At 39.0% G+C, this 17,920-nt stretch overlaps 1 protein-coding gene and 1 pseudogene across 1 annotated transcript in view; one reads left to right on the plus strand and one right to left on the minus strand.

Annotated features, from left to right (window-relative positions):
* The window catches only part of Tspan7 (tetraspanin 7), a 115,513-nt gene that overhangs the window by 37,792 nt on the left and 59,801 nt on the right, over positions 1 to 17,920 (plus strand). The gene's annotated exons all lie outside the window — the stretch shown is intronic.
* On the minus strand, positions 16,126 to 16,454 carry LOC150040581 (guanine nucleotide-binding protein G(I)/G(S)/G(O) subunit gamma-10 pseudogene; annotated as a pseudogene).

Genomic DNA, 17,920 nt, shown 5'->3' on the forward strand with positions numbered 1-17,920 from the left:
CAAGCAGGTTACCCTTGTTTCTCCTTTGCAGAAGGTCCCCCAGTGTGAACACCCAGGTATAGGATTCAGTTACACTGTGTACAGAGTGGAAGACAATGACATCCTGAAGCAGGTGTTGACATTAGAAGTGAATCATAAATAGGCCTTACTCAGGAAGGATGACTAATTCCTCTTGGGGAATTCATTCAGGACATGTACAAATGGATTGACTTCACTTTTGGGCTTTATCGATCCTAGAAAATAGAATAACTCAGGAGAATTATTTCTGAGGGCACATTGGTAAAGACTATGGCCCCTACCCTGTGACAAATGTTGTTATGTGAGAAGCCACAGATTAGAAACTCTGTGTTACTGAGGTAGGAGAGACTGCTCAAGTGTTGGGCCTAGGGAGGTGTTGTTATTGAGAATGATAATGTAATCATCTTCCACAGTGAAGATTTTTTTTTTGGTCCTAGGAGTTGAACTCGGGGCCTAGATGCTGTCTCTGAGCTTCTTTGTGCTCAAAACTAGTGCTCTACACCTTGAGCATCACTTCTGTCTTTTTTGGAGTAGTTTTATTGGAGATAAGATTGTCACTGATTTCTGTGTCTGGGCTGGCTTCCACCATGACCCTTAGCTTCCTGAGTAGCTCGGATCACAGGTATGAACCACTGATGAGAGGCCCAGAGTGGAGATTTAATTTGTAAATGTGACATGCATTTCTCCCAGCACCATGGTTTCTGGGATGAAGTAAGAAAGCAGAAGACAAAAAAACCTTGTTTCTGCATTGATGTGATGAATGTGTTTCCCCAATGAGAAATCGAGGGACAGTCTGGTTGGGGGATTTTCATAAAAATTGTCCTTTCATAAAAGTTGTCCTAAGGTGCTGGGTGCTGGTGGCTCATCCTTGTAATCCTAGCTACTCAGAGAAGGCTGAGATCTGAGGATGGCAGTTCAAAGCCAGCCTGGGTACAAAAGTCCATGAGACTCTTATTTCCAGTTAACCCCCAGAAAACCATAATGGTAGAGTGCTAGCCTTGATCTGAAGAGCTCAGGGACACTACCCAGGTCCAGAGTTCAAGCTCCATGACAAAAAAATTGTCCTAAGTATAAAACATAATCATCTTTTCTTTCTTTTTTTATTGTTGGGATAATATATAGAGGGGTTACAGTTACATTCATCAAGTAGTAGCTGCATTACTTGTCGCACATTGATACCCCCTCTCATGTTTTTGTCCCCATTTCCCTCCCCCCACCATCTCCCAATCATCTTGTTTTCCCCCTTCTCTTTCCTATTTCAAATAAATAATATACCAGGTACAAAGTGGGATACAGTAACTATATGAGATTAACCATAAGGGCAAAAAAAGAGAGAGGAGAAATGAGTACATTAAGAAGCAACAATCACACAAGATAAAGCTCTAGTTTCTATATCCTAGACTTCATTTCATTTAGTCTCCTTCTATATGACCTTATGTACCTAATTTTTGAGCTATTGTAATCCTCTGTTAGGAGAGTCCTAGGTGTGTACTAATTATTACAAATGAGGGAAACCATTCAGCCTATGTTCCTTTGGATCTGGCATACTTCACTTAATAAAACATAATCATCTTTGTGTATTCTTGGCAAGAAAAGGCACCAAAGGTAGTGAATATAAATGTGCTGATTCATAGACTTATCTATATAAAAATGAGGAAGTTTTATATTACAGATACTATAAATAAACAAGAAAAACAAACTGGAAAGTTATTGATAATGGCCAAATGAGTACTGTTCCTAAAACTTAACTAGAAAGAACTTTCAATAGAAAGGCAAAGGATTTGAGTGAATATATTTTCAAAAGGCCAGTAATCACATGAAACCTATCATTAGCCATGAAGAAAATACAAGCCAAAATGACAAACTGCTTAATACTAAGGTATCTATAATAGAAAATAAGTGAGGGCATGCATTCCTGAGTGAAAGGAAAATGATAGGTCTGCTTTGGAACACAGTCTGGCATTTCCTTAAATGATTAACATAAAGTTACCATGTGATCAATGAGTTCCTTAGATATAGACTCAAGAGATTTAAAACACACTTATACAGAGATAGTTGTCTTTTAATGTGTATAGCAGCATTATTTGTAATAGCCTCAATCAGCAGATACCTTGAAGAACCCATAGCTATAGCATTTTTTTTCAGTGTGTAAGTCATAGTTTTCCTTTTCCTTTTTAAATTGGGAATTGATGGATTGGGGCTGTGTAAGTCATGGGAACTCAGGCATACTTAGTCCTCAGGGGCTTCCAGTTTGGAGGTAGGTGCCTTCCATTCTTGGGAGAGAGGGAAAGTCCTCTCTTCACTGCATCTCTTTAAAACAATATCCTGTCCTTGGATAGAGTGACTTTATTTTTTTGATTTAATTTTTTCTTTTACTGTTATTATGAAAGTGATGCACAGAGGAGTTACAGTTACATAAGTAGGGTAATGAGTACATTTCTTTTTGGATAATGTCACCCCTTCTCTCACGCTTTTCCTCTCCACTTACAAGTTGCATTGTTCATTTTCAACACAGTGTCTATTGACTATTACTGTTGCCTTTGTGACAAAAGTGCTGCATTAATGACAAAAAACAAAGTCCATGTTCTAAAACAGCTGATGTGGTAAATTTTATCTCTTGGTCCTAGTATCCAGAATTTCAATGGTCCATAGACCAGAGGTGATGACTAAAACAACAAGACACTTCCACTCATACTTTCTCATCACCAGATGTTCTCCATACTGTGGGCATCACTTTCATACAGCTGCATCTTCCACTGGAACCGAAAAACTGTTCCTAAGTAGAAGCATTTCTAAATGATTGCTTTGTGATGTCAGCAAATTGTGATGAAATATTTAGGATCGTTTATGACATTGTATGAAGAAATGCGTCCAAGTTTCAAACAAATCATTTAGAAATGATCTTTTGGGAACACAGCAGGTTGTTTTTTTCAGATTTGTTTTGTAGTGTTGGAGATGGAACCAGGGCCTTGTTCATGCTAGGAAATGTTCCATCACTGGACTATCTTCCGAGCCACCAATCCCGCTATTTTTGTGAGTTAGAACTACCTGTTTTAGAGCTTCTGTCTGAATCTTGTTGAGAAAATAAGAAACTCTAGTTCTTCTTTTACATTTATACATAGTCAAGTTCCTAGTCTACCATTTGCTGCTTAGATTATCTGGGAGCTAATGTAGCAATCTGCACTTTAGCTTGTTAGATGAGATTTGCATAAAGCTGACATTCCAGAATTCCCTTATATGTTGAATTTCATTAACTCAATGACTTTTTTCAAGAGTTTGAATTAAATGTTTCTTCATGCTCCAGGGATTTCATAGGGCTGCTCTGTAATGGTTGCCAGTTTCTCCAAGTGTAGTAATGTAAAAAAAAAAAGATAATTTAGAGACCTCTTAATATAACAGTATAGACCTCAAAATACGGAAGAATGGTATAACATAGATGTTGCACTTAGAATAACTTCTTCCCCCTTCCTCTCTGGAGGATCAACAGTTATACTCTCATTCTTATGAAGCTAAAGACTTGAAGGTGTGGTTCAAGTGTTAGATTTTCCTAGTAAGTACAAGGCCTTGAGTTCAAATCTCATTACTGTCAAAAAAGGCTTCATGGGTGAGTCTACATAAAAATAAGGATCATATTTTGTATAGCAAACACCATGAATAAATAAAGAAATACAAATGGGAATATAATTGATGTTAAACAAATAGGTAACATTCCAAAAATTAACAGGCAAAAAATTCCAATCTAAAAGCAAAGGACACTTCTCCAAATAGATAAACAAAAGCCAGTGAACATATAGAAAATATTCAATTTAATTAGCTATGTAGAAAATACAAATCTAGGCACCAGAGGCTCATGCCTATAATCCTAGGAACTCAGAAGGCTGAGATCAGAGGATCACTGTTTGAAGCCAGCATGGGGAGGAGAATGTAGGTGAAGGTCTTATCTCTAATTAGTCACCAAAAAGCCAGAAAAGTGGAGCTTTGGAACAAATGGTAAAGCACTAACTAGCTTTGAAGCAAAAGGGACAATTTCCAGGCCCTGCCTTCAAGCCTAGGACTAGCACTTGTAAACAAAAGAAAATACAAATCCAAACTTAAAGCATGTCTCACTGGACCCTACACTTAGAGCTTCAGATTCAGTAGAACTGTAATGGGGTCAGAAAGTCTGCATCCTTATCTTTTTTGGGGGGTAGGGTACTAGGTTTTGAACTTAGGGTCTCGTTAGGAAAATCAGAATTAAGGTTATTGAATTTTGAATAGCTGCAGAACCATACTTTTGCTTCTAGTTTATCACCAAACTGTGGCATCCCCTGATTCTTCCTGGCTAAACTAGATCCTTGGAGGGGAAGGGTTCTAGCCTTTAGGAAATATGGAAATAAAACAAAGGCTCTCCTTTCCACTATGGGAAGGCTGTGAATTATAATAAAATGAATTGTAACCTCTATACATTAGGTTCCTTTAAACGTTTGTTTCAGGCTGGGAATGTGCCTTGGTGGTAGATCACTTGCCTAGCAAGTATGAAGCCCTTAGTTAATACTCCCACACTGCCAAAATGACAACACATGTATGTTTGTTTTAGGCAGTTGAATTTCCAGTAACATTCTTGAGAGAAAGTTGAGGAAGTGTCTAGGCAACGTAAAGAGCTAAAACACTTGTTTGACCATTGATCCTGCAAGGGGAATCCAGGATGGCCAATCTTCACTTCAGAAGAAACTATTTTACTCTTTTTTTTGCCAGTCCTAGGCTTGAGCTCAGGGCTTGAGCACTGTCCCTGGACTTTCTCAAGGCTAGAGCTCTACCACTTGAGCCTCAGCACCATTTCTGGCTTTTTTTTCTATGTATGTGGTACCGAGGAATCGAACCCGGGTCTTCGTGCATGCTAGGCAAGCACTCTACCACTAGGTCAAATTCCCAGCCCAGAAGAAACTATTTTAAAATCTTCAGTGGCACTGATTTTGTTTTAAGGTCATTTCTTAGTAATACAAGATGTGTGACAAGTTTCTAAAATACCATTGCTAAGCTTCTTGTACACAATTCTTGATAAATGTGGGAAATGTAAAATACATTGTGCATATATATACTATATATGTATATTTATTGGTTATTATGCAGCCATACATAAATAATTATAAATTTCTGATCAAAAGAAAAATTTCACCAATCTGATTAGTCAGAGATAATATATCTTAATATTTACTTTTTTGTTGTTAGGATGCCAGAGGTTGAATTCAGGGTTTCACACTCTTGCTCAGATGGTGTTGTTGTTGTTGTTGTTGTTGTTGTTGTTGTTGTTGTTGTTGTTTATAGCTGGCACTCTACTATTTGGACCACACATCCATTCAGCATTTTTTTTACTAATTAATTGGAGATGAACTCCCGCAGAATTTTCTGCTTGGCCTGGCTGGCTTCCAACTACAGATTTCAGTCTCCCGAGTAACTAGGACTACAGGTGTGTGCTACTAATGCCCATGTTTTCCTTCTTTCTAATGAACTCTATAATTTTCTGTGTATCTTTCATACACATTTTTCAATGCATAGGATCATTTTTCTATAAAAATGGAGTCTGCTGTATGACTAACTTAATCCCCTTTTTCGCTAGCAATATTGCATACATGTCTCCATCTATCTCTACTGTGCTGCTGTATCCCCCAGACTCCATTGCAGGACTACATAGGCCTCTAAGTGAGCAGTACTATGATACTCTCACTTGTATTCTTATTCTTTTGAACAGAGAACTGTACTAAACATGGGCATTCAGGTATCACATATATATGATTATATACATATTCATGAATATATAATATATAATATATATGTGCATACATACCTTTGACATATGCCGAAATGTGAGGTTTGAGGATGTAAGTGCTGATTTTTGAATGAAAGCGTTAACCAGCTGAGTGAATTTGAAGTGCTGCTGGTGGATATTACTTGACGCTGTCCTCCTACACCCCTCCTGCAGCATTTTCATACTGCCAGGATAATGAACCAGTTCTATTCTTAGTGGAAGACAGTGAGAGAGACTCCAAATGTTTACCATCAGGTTTCCTCTGTGTTTAGAGCTACATGTATGAAAATATTTTTCCTGAAATGCTATTTTATATTTATCCATGCAGTTGAAAGACTCATGGCAGCCTTTCTGTCTGTTCACACATATGTTTCAAGACTGCCTTCCATTTTGATCTCCAGATTTGATATCCTTCACAGTTAATGGAGTTTTGTGCATTGTGCTTGACATACAGGTGGGTATGTGTATGTCTGTGTGTATGTGTGTGTGTAAGTGTGTAAGAATTGAGCTGAGACTCCTGCTTCCTGTGAGAGTACAGAGATACTTTGAAAACAATGATCTTTTATCTTGCGAATAAGGCAATATTATACACCTTTGAAAATAAATCTTGGAATTCTACAGCTGTTCTTGCCAGTTCCTGCAAATGCAGCGTTCAGATTTCACACCAGGTTATTAATAAAATTGAGAATGTATAAAGTGTTGGAGAAGAGCAGACATAGCAAGGAAGAATATTGCTCAGCTGTGTGTTAAATTGCCATGTTGGATCTCAAAAACGCCCATTTGGCCAGAGAGAGGCAAAGTCCTATGATAAAAGTAAGATATAAAACATTTGAAGGATTTTTATCTTCCACATATGATATTGGCATCACAAAGACAATTTTTTGTTAATTTAATTTTTTTGTTAATTTACCTTACCATTTTTCTTTTGTTGGTCATGGGGCTTGAACTCTGCGCATGGGCACTGTTCCTGAGGTCTTCAGCTTAAGGGTAGCACTCTACATGTTGAGCCATTTCCATCTTCACCAATTTTTCTTTGGTGGGTTATGGGGCTTGCACCCAGCTTGGGTGCTGTCTCTGAGCTCTTAAGCTCAAGGCTACTGCCCTACCCTTGAGCCAAGCCTCACTTCCAGTTTTCTAGAGGTTAATTGAAGATAAGAGTCTCAGGTCCTTTTGTGCCCAGACTGGCTTTGAACCTTGATCCGCAGATCTCAGCTTCCTGAGTAGCTAGAATTACAGGCATGAGCCACCATGTGCCACCAATTTTTAAAAATAGTTTCTCTTTGGAACTTGACTGAAACTGATGGTTATATAAATAAACATTTAAGTCTTATTCTTCACTATACACATGATTGTAAGCATTCTATAAGAATCAACTAAATGAATCATCAGCATTCTGTGCTGTACAGATACTCATATTATCCCATTTCACAGATGAGAAAACCAGAGGTCCAAGGCACTTGATAGATTGCACAACATCATTCAGCCAGTGAGCAACAAAGTAACCCAGACAGCCTTGCTCAAGATTCAGTGCTCTCGATCACTTAGATGTGCTGCTTGGCATATACACGCTTTGCACAGCAATGTGAGCTTTTAAGAAATATTATTTTATATTGTTGACAGGAGGCAAATTCTCTTCATTATTCCAATAGGCCAAAATGCTTGTTCTTAGTTGCACATTAGTAACATTTGGGGAGTCTTAGACATTGAAATAACCTAGGCCACATCTCCAACATTCCCAGGAGATGGGACCTGGGCACCAGTCAGTTCTTAGGTTCTCAGGTGATTTTTGTGGTAACCAGGGTTAAAAAGAGTCATTGCTGATGACTAATACTTTTATCTGACACATTTTTCTTAGCTTAACTTAATTGTAGAAAGGGTTTCATTGTGACTTGTTGCAGAAGGGAAACATTCAGCATGTAAAAACTTGGGAGAACATTTCTGTTGGAACAACTTAGTGAAGTTCAATAGCAAAATGCTTTGTAAGAGAAGTGAGTCTTAGTCATAATGATATCAACATAGACTATGTAGCCTTGAAGTAAATCGAGCAAGCACGGATGGGTAGATAAAGGTAACCATTTCTTCTGTTTCAGTGGAATCACCCTGGGAAAAGTGAATCTGTTTGAGGGAATATGTTTTGGAATTGCTATTTTATTCAAGCCAGGCTAAGTTGTGCTGGGGAAATGGGAGGGGCAATCTTTCCTGACTAAACACTACAGTTTATTGCCCTCGAAAACCTGTCAGTTTGCACAATTCCCACTGCATTATCAGTAGGGCATTTCTCATTACGTGTGTACATGAAAGTTAATTACAGAGGGTCCTGTTTCTTCTCCTTTTCCCTTGCATAAAGTGTCTTCTGGAATTGCATTTCAGTGAATATTATCTTAAGGCACATAAAGGGATTGTGATGATAGACCATTTTATCTACTGATGTGTGGGGTGGGAAGACAATAGGAACAAATGGTATAACAATTTGTGACATAATCTGTGGCGTAAGTCATTTTTTTAAGTTGTGAGATACATTTGAAATACCAAAGAACATTTAGTAATTATTCATATAATATAAATAATAAACACATAGCAGTGAATCTAGCCCTCTACCTTAAGAAATAGGACAATACATCTGGGAAGAAAAGAGAAATGAAGTTTATTTCCTGTATAATAAAAAAAGAAAAAAGAAATAGGACAATAGCAATTTCCTTAAAGATTCCCATCTTTTGTGTCCTTGCATAGTTGCCTTATACTCTAGAAGCAATCCTTATAGTGATTTATGGTGTTTATTTTCTTGCTAGCATCCCCTAAATACTGTATTGTTTGATTTGGAAAACAGAGCAGCTCTCCCAAAGAATTACTTATATAAGGTCCATAAGCTTATCATGGGGGCAACTGGTGGTAGACACGAGGGATCCAGGGAAAAAGGGATATCTCACTACACTATAGAGTGGGCTTGGTACTGAGAGTCCAGAAGGAATATGGTCTGTGGCATAGCTACTCTGTATTTTCTCTTGTTGGCTCAGTGGCCCCTGCCTATACCTCTCAGAAATAGGTCAAAACAACACTACACTGGAATGACGTGAGAGTCTTCTGCTGGTTCAGGCAGCTGAAAAGAGGGAATCTTAGCCTGAAACCAAAAACAGTCTAGATCTAACTCAACCTTTAATGACAGATTTTTTTTTTTTGCCAGACCTGGGACTTGCTCAGAGCACTGTCCTTTTTGCTTTCTCTTGTCTAGCACTCTACCACTTGAGCCACATCACCACTTCCTGCTTTTTTCTGTGTGTGTGGTACTGAGGAATTGAACCCGGGATTAAACAAGCACTCTACCACTAGGCCACACTCCTGGCCTCAGAAATGTTTTGATAATGATCCTTGGTGTGTTCATCTGTTCAGTGTCATTTCTTCTACTGGAATTGGTTGTGCTACTTAGAGTACAGGACAACTATTCTTTCTCTGTACCTAGAACTTCCTTTGGATCTCTCTCTTATGTTAGAATATCTTTTCCGCGCGCGCGCGCGTGTGTGTGTGTGTGTGTGTGTGTGTGTGTGTGTGTGTGTGTGTTTTCTTTGTTTTGTTGAAGCACATCCTTTAGTACCATTGTGAGATGTGAGACTTGGAAAATATACTTTTTGGCTGAAAATGTAGATTCTACAGTCACTTGATGAGAATTTGGTAGTAGAAGTTCAAGTTCTAATGTAGAAAGTTGAGGTTGGTTGTATAGCTCAGTGCTGGAGTATGTACAAGGCCCTGGGTTCAAGACTTAGTACTAAAAATAAATCTTGATTCAAACCTCTAAAGGAAAATGAACACATTACTCTGTTGTCTTTTATTTGTACTATTGCCGTAGAGAAGTATGAAGCCATTCTTATCCCTGATAAATTATGATCTTATATTTTTCTCTGTGTATAGTCTTTTTATCCCCAAGGATCTGAAATGTCATGTTAATGGGTCATAGTGTAGGTTTGTCTTTGTCTACTGTGCTGGATGCTCTATGATATACTGTGCACCATTTTATTTTGACAGCTCAATTCCTTCAATGTTGAGCCATTTTCTTCAATTTTTTTATTGTCCATATTTCTCTTTTCATTCTAAAGCTGATATTCAGGATCTGGAAATTCCATAGTAATTATCTGATTATCTGTTCTCTCCTATTTTTAATCTGTTGGTGTTTGATTAAGCTATATATATGTATATATATATGTGTGTGTGTGTATATATATATATATATATATATATATATATATATTTGGGGGGGTGGTTGTGGGACTTGAACTCCTTGCCTAGGAACTGTCCATGAGCTCTTCAGCTCAAGGCTACTGCCCTACCCCTTGAGCCACAGCGCCACTTCCGGTTTTCTGGTGGTTAATTGGAGATAAGAATCTCATGGACTTTAGTGCCTGGGCTGGCTTTGAACTGCGAACCTCAGGTCTCAGCCTCCTGAGTAGCTAGGATTTCAGGCAGGAGCCACTACACCTGGCTCCTCAGTATAATTCAGTTCCCCAAAATGTTTGTTTTGGCTTTTAAATTGTTGTTTCTTTTATAGTTTCCTTAATTTCTCAGTACACCTAATCTCCTTAAGGAGGGGTGTGTGTGGTGTGTGTGTGTGTGTGTGTGTGTGTGTGTGTATGCGCTCCCTTCCCCCCACCCCCTCCTGGCTGGGTAGTGTCTGTTCCCTCTTTGTCATTCTGTTTGCTTGTTTTGATCTGTCTTCTTTGGCAGAGACTTTTCTCAGATAGCTGGTTAATCCTTGGTTGCTTGGGAACTAGAAAGCTGCCACTAAGCAGGTGGGTGGAGTTTGTCAAATTTGATCTGGGTTGGGCATTTGTTGGAAAAATCTCAGTGTCAGTATCTTTAGGTCAGGCATTCACTTTGGGTCACTAGGAGAAGCTGTCTAGCTGGGTCATTAGAAGTTGTCTATCCTCCTTCTGGGAGGAGTAGGTGTGGTGCCCAATCTGGGAGCTCTATGCAGGAAGGAGGAACTGGGTCTGTGTTTGCATTCTGGATTACATAATGCCTATGACTCTTGGTCTCTAAGTAGTTTCCTGAGTGGGGAAGGAACAGTGTCTCAGTGGAATGGAACCAAAGCTCGATGTAACCAGCTACCCTGATAGCCTGGTGTTCAGTTTAAGGTTGGTCATGATTGCTGCTGTGCTATCTGATCAGAGAACAAAGCATGTGTGACTTTCTGGCCCATTCAAAAGGTGTCCTATCAGTTAAGAACATTGTAATAAGGACTTATATTTTATATGGCTCCAAGGCCAGGCAAGTCATTACAGCAGTGTTGTCTGTCCATTCTGAGCATTTTGCCATCCTCCTCTTCCCACTTGCACAAAGGCTTTCCTTCTGCTTTGAGAGCCGTTTTCCTCTCACTTGCTGACTTGGCCCACCACTCATCCATCTACTTGGCAGCTTTTAAGACCTTGATGCTATTGACCACTTCCTGTTCTCCTGGTTTTGTCTTTGAAACACACAATTCCTTTATGTGTTCTTTGTGCAGTTCCAAGACAGTGTAATCAGATGCGTGTGTTGTCCATCTTAGAAGCTAGAATTTTGTTTCCTTTCTTGTTATAGCATCCAGTATATTTTTAAGCATTCAATGCTAAAGACTTCTGGTATTTATGAGATAACTTTGAATCAGGTACTGTTCAGCACTTTGGGTGTGTAGACCTGCAAATAGAAATAGGTTGGACCTTTAGTTTACAAAAGGCAAATTGGAAACTTAGCTTTAGCACTGCGCCCTAGGGTATATGCTAGAAAGTAATTATACTGGGAACTGAATGCAGTTTAAAATATGGGGTTCAAAGCTCTATGATTTTAAAAAAAGCAACAAAAATGTCTCTTTCCTTATCCCAGGATTTGATTTAAAGTAATGCCTGTGAGTCCTATCAGAGCCTCTTTGAGTTCATTGGCCTTTGAAGGAAGAAACTTGTCTGACACAAATCCAATTGAGCAACCTTGCTTGGGCTTTTAAAAAAGCAAAGAGGGCACCCACCAAGCATGAAAAGTACCTGCTTTCCCAGCTGCAGCAACTCTCACGTCCCTTCGAGCTTAATGTGTGGTTGAAGGTCAGTCATGGGCCCTGCTATGCTGTCTGTCCAGAAAACAAAGCATGAATGTTTTTCTCTGGCCCACCCAGATGAATGGATGTCCTATGAGATTGTGCTCTAACAAGGACTTATTTTCTCTATGGCTCTAAGGCTAGGTAACTCATTACTCATTCATGTGCTGAGCGTCAGCATCTCAATTCCCTATTGAGGCTTTTGCTTTTTATCTGCAACAGTATGAAACCATTGATCTGCAAAATGAATACGGCCATAAATGGGATCTTTTGAGTCATTATAGATTTAATTATTTGGTATTTTATTTGAAGACCTTTACCAAATTAACCAAATTATATATTAAAATGTTTGTTTTGGCACTAAAGAGCTAGCTATAGCTTTAAGTGTAAATTGGATATGTTTGAGTATTAGCATATTAGAAATATTGACAAACAATAAATTTTGAGGTGGGGGCTGCTGAAAGTGTTCTTAGAACAGGCTTCCACTTCAGGGAACTTTCTCTGCATGACTGCTTAGTTACCAAGAATGAAATTCTGTTTATATTATGTCTGATTATATTCATAATTATATCCAGCTCTTTGCTTGGAATAATGGAATATAAACTATTTACACATAGCTGAAAATAAGGTTTTGAAAACATGCAAATCTCTGTCACTGCCTGTGAACCCTTGACGTGAGCTATGGTTCCATTTTAATGCAATGTTTTGAGCCAAATTATTTTTAGTCTCTGTAGAGAGAACCCTTTTCATTTAAGGGTATTAACAGAAAGCTGGACCAATTTCAGCTGCTCTAAAAAGCACATTTGGGGCCTTTTTACATTCCCTCAAGTTCTTAAGAAAACATTATAAGTACACTCCATAAACTACTCTATTGGCATCCATGTTTAACTAGACCTTTTACCATAGGGAGAAAATGCTGGCAAACATACCTTGCTATTACAAAAGAGAGAAATACAATATCTGACTTTAGTTTAATTTATTTTAGCACTTTTTTGTCATGGGGATATCATCTCCGCCATTCTTACCCAAAGGAAAAAATATTTAAGTGTGATACATCTGAAAAATCTTCTATGTCAAAACCAGAGTTTGAATCTCAGAGACCATTTGAAGACTCTGTGCAGGCAGACCTGTGATCTTAAGGTCACCAATACTTCAGACTTTGCCTGAGCCAGTAGATCCTGGACTATGCAGGTAGTTGGAGCTAGGATTTGATTCTGCCTCTGTGTTGCATTCCGGCAAAAGTCTTCTGAGTCTTGGCTCTAAACTTTGTGTCATTATTTCTACTGAGCATTTCATATGTGGCTGACCCCATGAGCAATCTGTCCACAATTGACCAAATTTGCTTGCTACTGATCTTCAATAGCTGAGGTCATAACAATTACTGGATAAAAGACCAGGTAGTAAATAATTTTAGGTTTTACAAAGCATGAGGTCTCTTCCTGTATTCTACGGCAGCTCAAAAGCAACCACAGGCAGTGTGTATGACTGTGTTTCAAGAAAACTTTATTTACATAGAGCCTGGCTGGTTGTTATCCCCTGAGAACTTTCTTTTGCTGACCCTGCCTTCTAGTGCTGATTTTCCTGCTTTGTAGTGCTGAAGACTCACCTTTTAAAAATAGAAAATACCGGTCCTGCCCCTGTGAAAAGATAATATTCAGGAAGAGGTAAAAATCATTACTTTCATACAGATAAAAATGAGCACATGTTAAAAGATTTTGGCTCATGTGAATGAACCTGGCAGATGTTGTTCTAAGCAGTTCAGAGAGGGAAAAAAACCCTCAAAAAGGCACAAATTTATAATGCATACAGGAACTAAATTGCCGATGAAGGCAACACTGACTGTTTTCTCTCCAATATATAGAGAAAAAGAAAGTCAAGCAACGCTGAGCAAGGACAGTTTTTGTGTCTCTCAGATACTGACAATTTATAAAATTGCAGAACAGCTCCAAGAGGACCAGGTATGGTAGCACATGCCTGGCATTTCAGATACTCAAAAGGAGAGGTGGGGGGATTACAGTCTGAAGCCAGACAGGGTCATCACCTCAAGAACCTATCTGAGAAACTAACTAAAAAGAATTGGAAGTGTGTGGCTCAAATGATAAAATCCTTTCCTATCAAGTCCAGCATTCAAACCTCTATCAGGAGGACTGGGAACCTGACCAGGAGGGATGTGATCTTTATAGACAATGAAGATTTCCTTTGAAACATGTTTTTAGATATTCCAGAAAGACTGCTTCTATTTGACTGGTTGTTAGCTTCAGAGATACATATTTTAAACAAACTGTCAAAGGATTGGTCAGGCAGGATGGCTTCATACAATACTTTGGGGAACGTTATCCACTGCCCCCTAGTTTACAGATTCTTGTTCCTGGAATGCACTTTTCCACTCTTCTAATTCTCTTACCTCTCTTACCACTCTTCTAATGCTCTTACATGTGAGGCTCACCCTTCCATTTAACCAAGTGGATGACATTTGGTGACATGCTTTTGGAAAGTAGTAAGGACAGGGGATGATTAGATGTGGAACCAAGTTACTCTCATCTTCCATTTCTTTTACTCATGTTAAAGAGCCTGTATTGATGAAAAAAGTATTTTGGATGGACTATAGAAAAATGTCTCACTGAAAGAAGAGTAAACTGACCTCTCAGTGCAGTTGGAGGAAGGTAGAGAAAGTAGGTGGGGAGAATGAGGCCATCACTGGGAAAAACTACTAAGAAGGTCTCACTGGGCCGGGTGCCAGGAGCTCATGCCTGTAATCCTAGCTACTCAGGAGGCTGAGATCTGAGGATCATGGTTCAAAGCCAGCCTGGGCATAAAAGTCCGAGAGACTCAATCTCCAGTTAACCATCAGAAAACAAAGTGGTGCTATAGCTCAAAGTGGTAAAGCACTAACTTTGAGATGAAGAGTTCAGGGACAGCGCCCAGGCCCAGAGTTCAAGCCCCACAGGGGAAAAAAAACACACCAGGAGAGCAGGAAGTGTGAATTGTAAACAGGAGGACAGAGCCTTTTAAAGTCTATTAAGGAAGCCATAAATCATTAGGTTGAGAATCCCTCCCTATACATTTCCTTGCCTGCAGATCTTTTTTTTTTTGATGAATTAGCTCTTCAACGATGAGTAAAAACAGAAAGTCTCATTCTAAAAATCCTGAAAACAAATGAAAGGCACATCAAGCAAAACCCTTGTAGCATGAAGAATTCTTTTAGTTGTAATATTTTCACATTACTTTGTTTTAACCATTTTCAATGTCCTGTTTGTAGGTCACAATTTAAACATTTTTAAAGACAGAAACTAAGTACTTTTGGTTTAAGGTATCACCATAACTATAAAGGAAAAGAACGAGATCTGCAGTAGAGCAAAATTTTGATACATAAGGCCATATAGTATGAAGCTAATTTAAAGGACCTCCAGGATATTGAAACAAAAGCCATATAATGAATGATTGTTGTCCTTAATCTACTATGTTATCTCTCATCTACTTTGCTGTCCCTTGATTATCTCATATTGTTACAGTATCTCACTTTGTTATCTGATACATTGAATTTATTTGTATTTGGTTATTTGAAATTTGATAGGGAAGGGGGAAAACCAAGATGGGGGTGGAGGAGGAGGGGGGGTGGGGTAATGGGTACCAAGACATGTGAAAGGGTATCAATGTAAGTGAATTAATGCACCTTCTATCTGGCAAATATCATGTAACCCTTTTATTAATTACAATAAAAATATATTTTTTAAAAAAAGATCAGATTTGCTTCATACAAGATGGGGAACCTAATACACATCATTAATATGAATCTTTCCAAGTTTATTAAGATACATCTCCCAAGTTTAGTGTTTAAAACAAATTATATTCTCATTTAAAAATGAAAATCTCCTGTAAAAAAAGGCATCTTTTGGTTAGTAAAGCCTGTTCTTTATTTTATACTTTATCTTCACTTAGTAACTGCAAGTTTGTGAAAAGAACACATTTCATTGTAGTATAAAAGTCTTAGGAACAAGTTACAAATACTCAATTGTTTTCATAAATAATGCTTTCCTTCCTAAATGTAAACAACCAGTAAATAACACATACATAATATTCCAAATATAGCAAAACCAGAAATTCACTAATAAAAGAGGTGCATTTTGGTATATTTGCTGGTAAGGGTGGTTGTTTGTCTTAATACAAAAGCATTTCAGCAAAAGAAGTAGGTCATTATTATTTAGAACTGTACTCTTTGACTCAGTTACCTTAGTTAAGTAGAAAACCTTTAATTTCTACATAACTCTGGCTATCTAACCAGGCCACAGAGAAGATCTGAACTATCTAATAGCCATTTGGCTAGAGAAAAGTGATTTCTTGAGACTTGGAGGCATTTGTCACTTTGTACGTGAAGGCATTCCTCAATGAACTTCTTCTTTAAAGCACAGGACCTGGGTTCCCGGAAGGGGTTGCTTCCTGCTGGAACTCCCACCAGCAAGGCATCCTTGCAGGCATTCTGTATGCAGTATTGCTGAAGCTCTGCAGCTGCCTGGGAGACTTGATCAGCTTCACACCGGCCTCCAGTTTGAGCTGCTCCACCAGGCACTGCAGGGCGCTGACACTGTCCCTGGAAGACATGGTGGCGGCAGTGAGGGGATCTGAGTGCCTGCAGATCTTTTAACTGCAGCAGCTGCTCTGCTCCAGCACTGGCTGTTCCTCCTTGGGCAGAACAGCACATCTGACATTCCTAGAGCATGGGGATGGTCAGAAAGCCCTATTGTCTTTACTTTGTGATGCATTCCACTCTCCTTGTGAAAATGCATAGGGAAATATTGGTAGATGGGCAGGTGTTGAATGTTCTTGTTCTTGATCATGGGGTATTTGGGAATTACCATCAAGTGAGGATGGTTTAAAAAAATTGCTATTTTGATTGGCTTTCCAGTAGGAACAACTCTTTGTTTCTGAGACTGAGGATGGAAGAGTAAAGAGAGTTCAGTCCTTCACCCATCTTCCACTCAAATAGTCACAGATGGGAATGGCTCCATTTCACACTAGCCAAGAGCCTGGATATTAATCCTTATTTTCAGTGAGCTCCACAGATTTCAGATGATTTCTCATTGTCTATTTCTTTGGCAGATGTAGAACTAAGTCCAGAAGCTCCAATGAATAGTCGTTACAGATTGGAAGTCTTTGTTCAGTTGTCTGTGTGTTGGGGAGGTAGCAAAGACAACTGAACAGAGACCCAGTTTTTTGTAACCCAGTTGTTTTATACTGCAGTTGGATGGCTTTTCTTCCTGGCAAAGAAACTGAGGTCCTGAGTACATCGTGCTCCTTTGAGCCCATGTCTTGCTGAGGATTCCACATCCATCACATCTTTACCCTCCCTGAGCAATAATCTGGAAACTTGCCCATTTTTGCTGGGCATGTCACGTTGTTACAAGATACCACTGTCTGTTATCTCTTGACAGTTCAGAAGTGGAATTTTATGCTAGTGTCAAGAGCTTGAAGGATAAGAATATCTGAGCAATGGCAGCTGCTGACCACTGGGATATCCTAGGCCTCGTGCTTGACTAAGAGGCAGAGCTGGGCCCCACTGGCACCAGAAATGTAGCCCTGGAATGTGCCCAGATAGAACTTGGGATACTGCCACTCTGCTGGGCTCACTTGCTTTGAGCATTTGCTGCTTGCTAAAAGAGCACAGCAAGGGTGCTACAGGCTGTTTTTGCATGTGCTATTTTTCATACTCTCTTTCCTTAAAGTCCCAAGGGCATCTGACACAGGTTTTGGCTGGTTTTCAGTGTTAATGGGAGAACAGAGAACGCCTGGTCCCAACCTTGAGACTCACTAGGAGCTGCAGGAAAGGCCTTCACCTGATCTCTGAAAGGATTCTTAAGAGGGATAATAGCTGCAGGAAAGGCAAGAGCCTCTTATCAGTGCATGGAGGAGATATACATCACCAACCCTGTTGTAAGGGAATTCATATTAGTGTCTTCCTTAATCTATTTAAACACTTGAGTCCAGCTCACAAACCCCTAGACAGAAATTGCAGGCCTGATATTTGAACCTAGATTTTTTCTGATTGCAAAATTCCTTTGCTTAGTTAT

This window comes from Megascapheus bottae, chromosome X, assembly GCF_031878675.1.
Source record: "Megascapheus bottae isolate mThoBot1 chromosome X, mThoBot2.hap1, whole genome shotgun sequence".
NCBI lineage: Eukaryota > Metazoa > Chordata > Mammalia > Rodentia > Geomyidae > Megascapheus > Megascapheus bottae.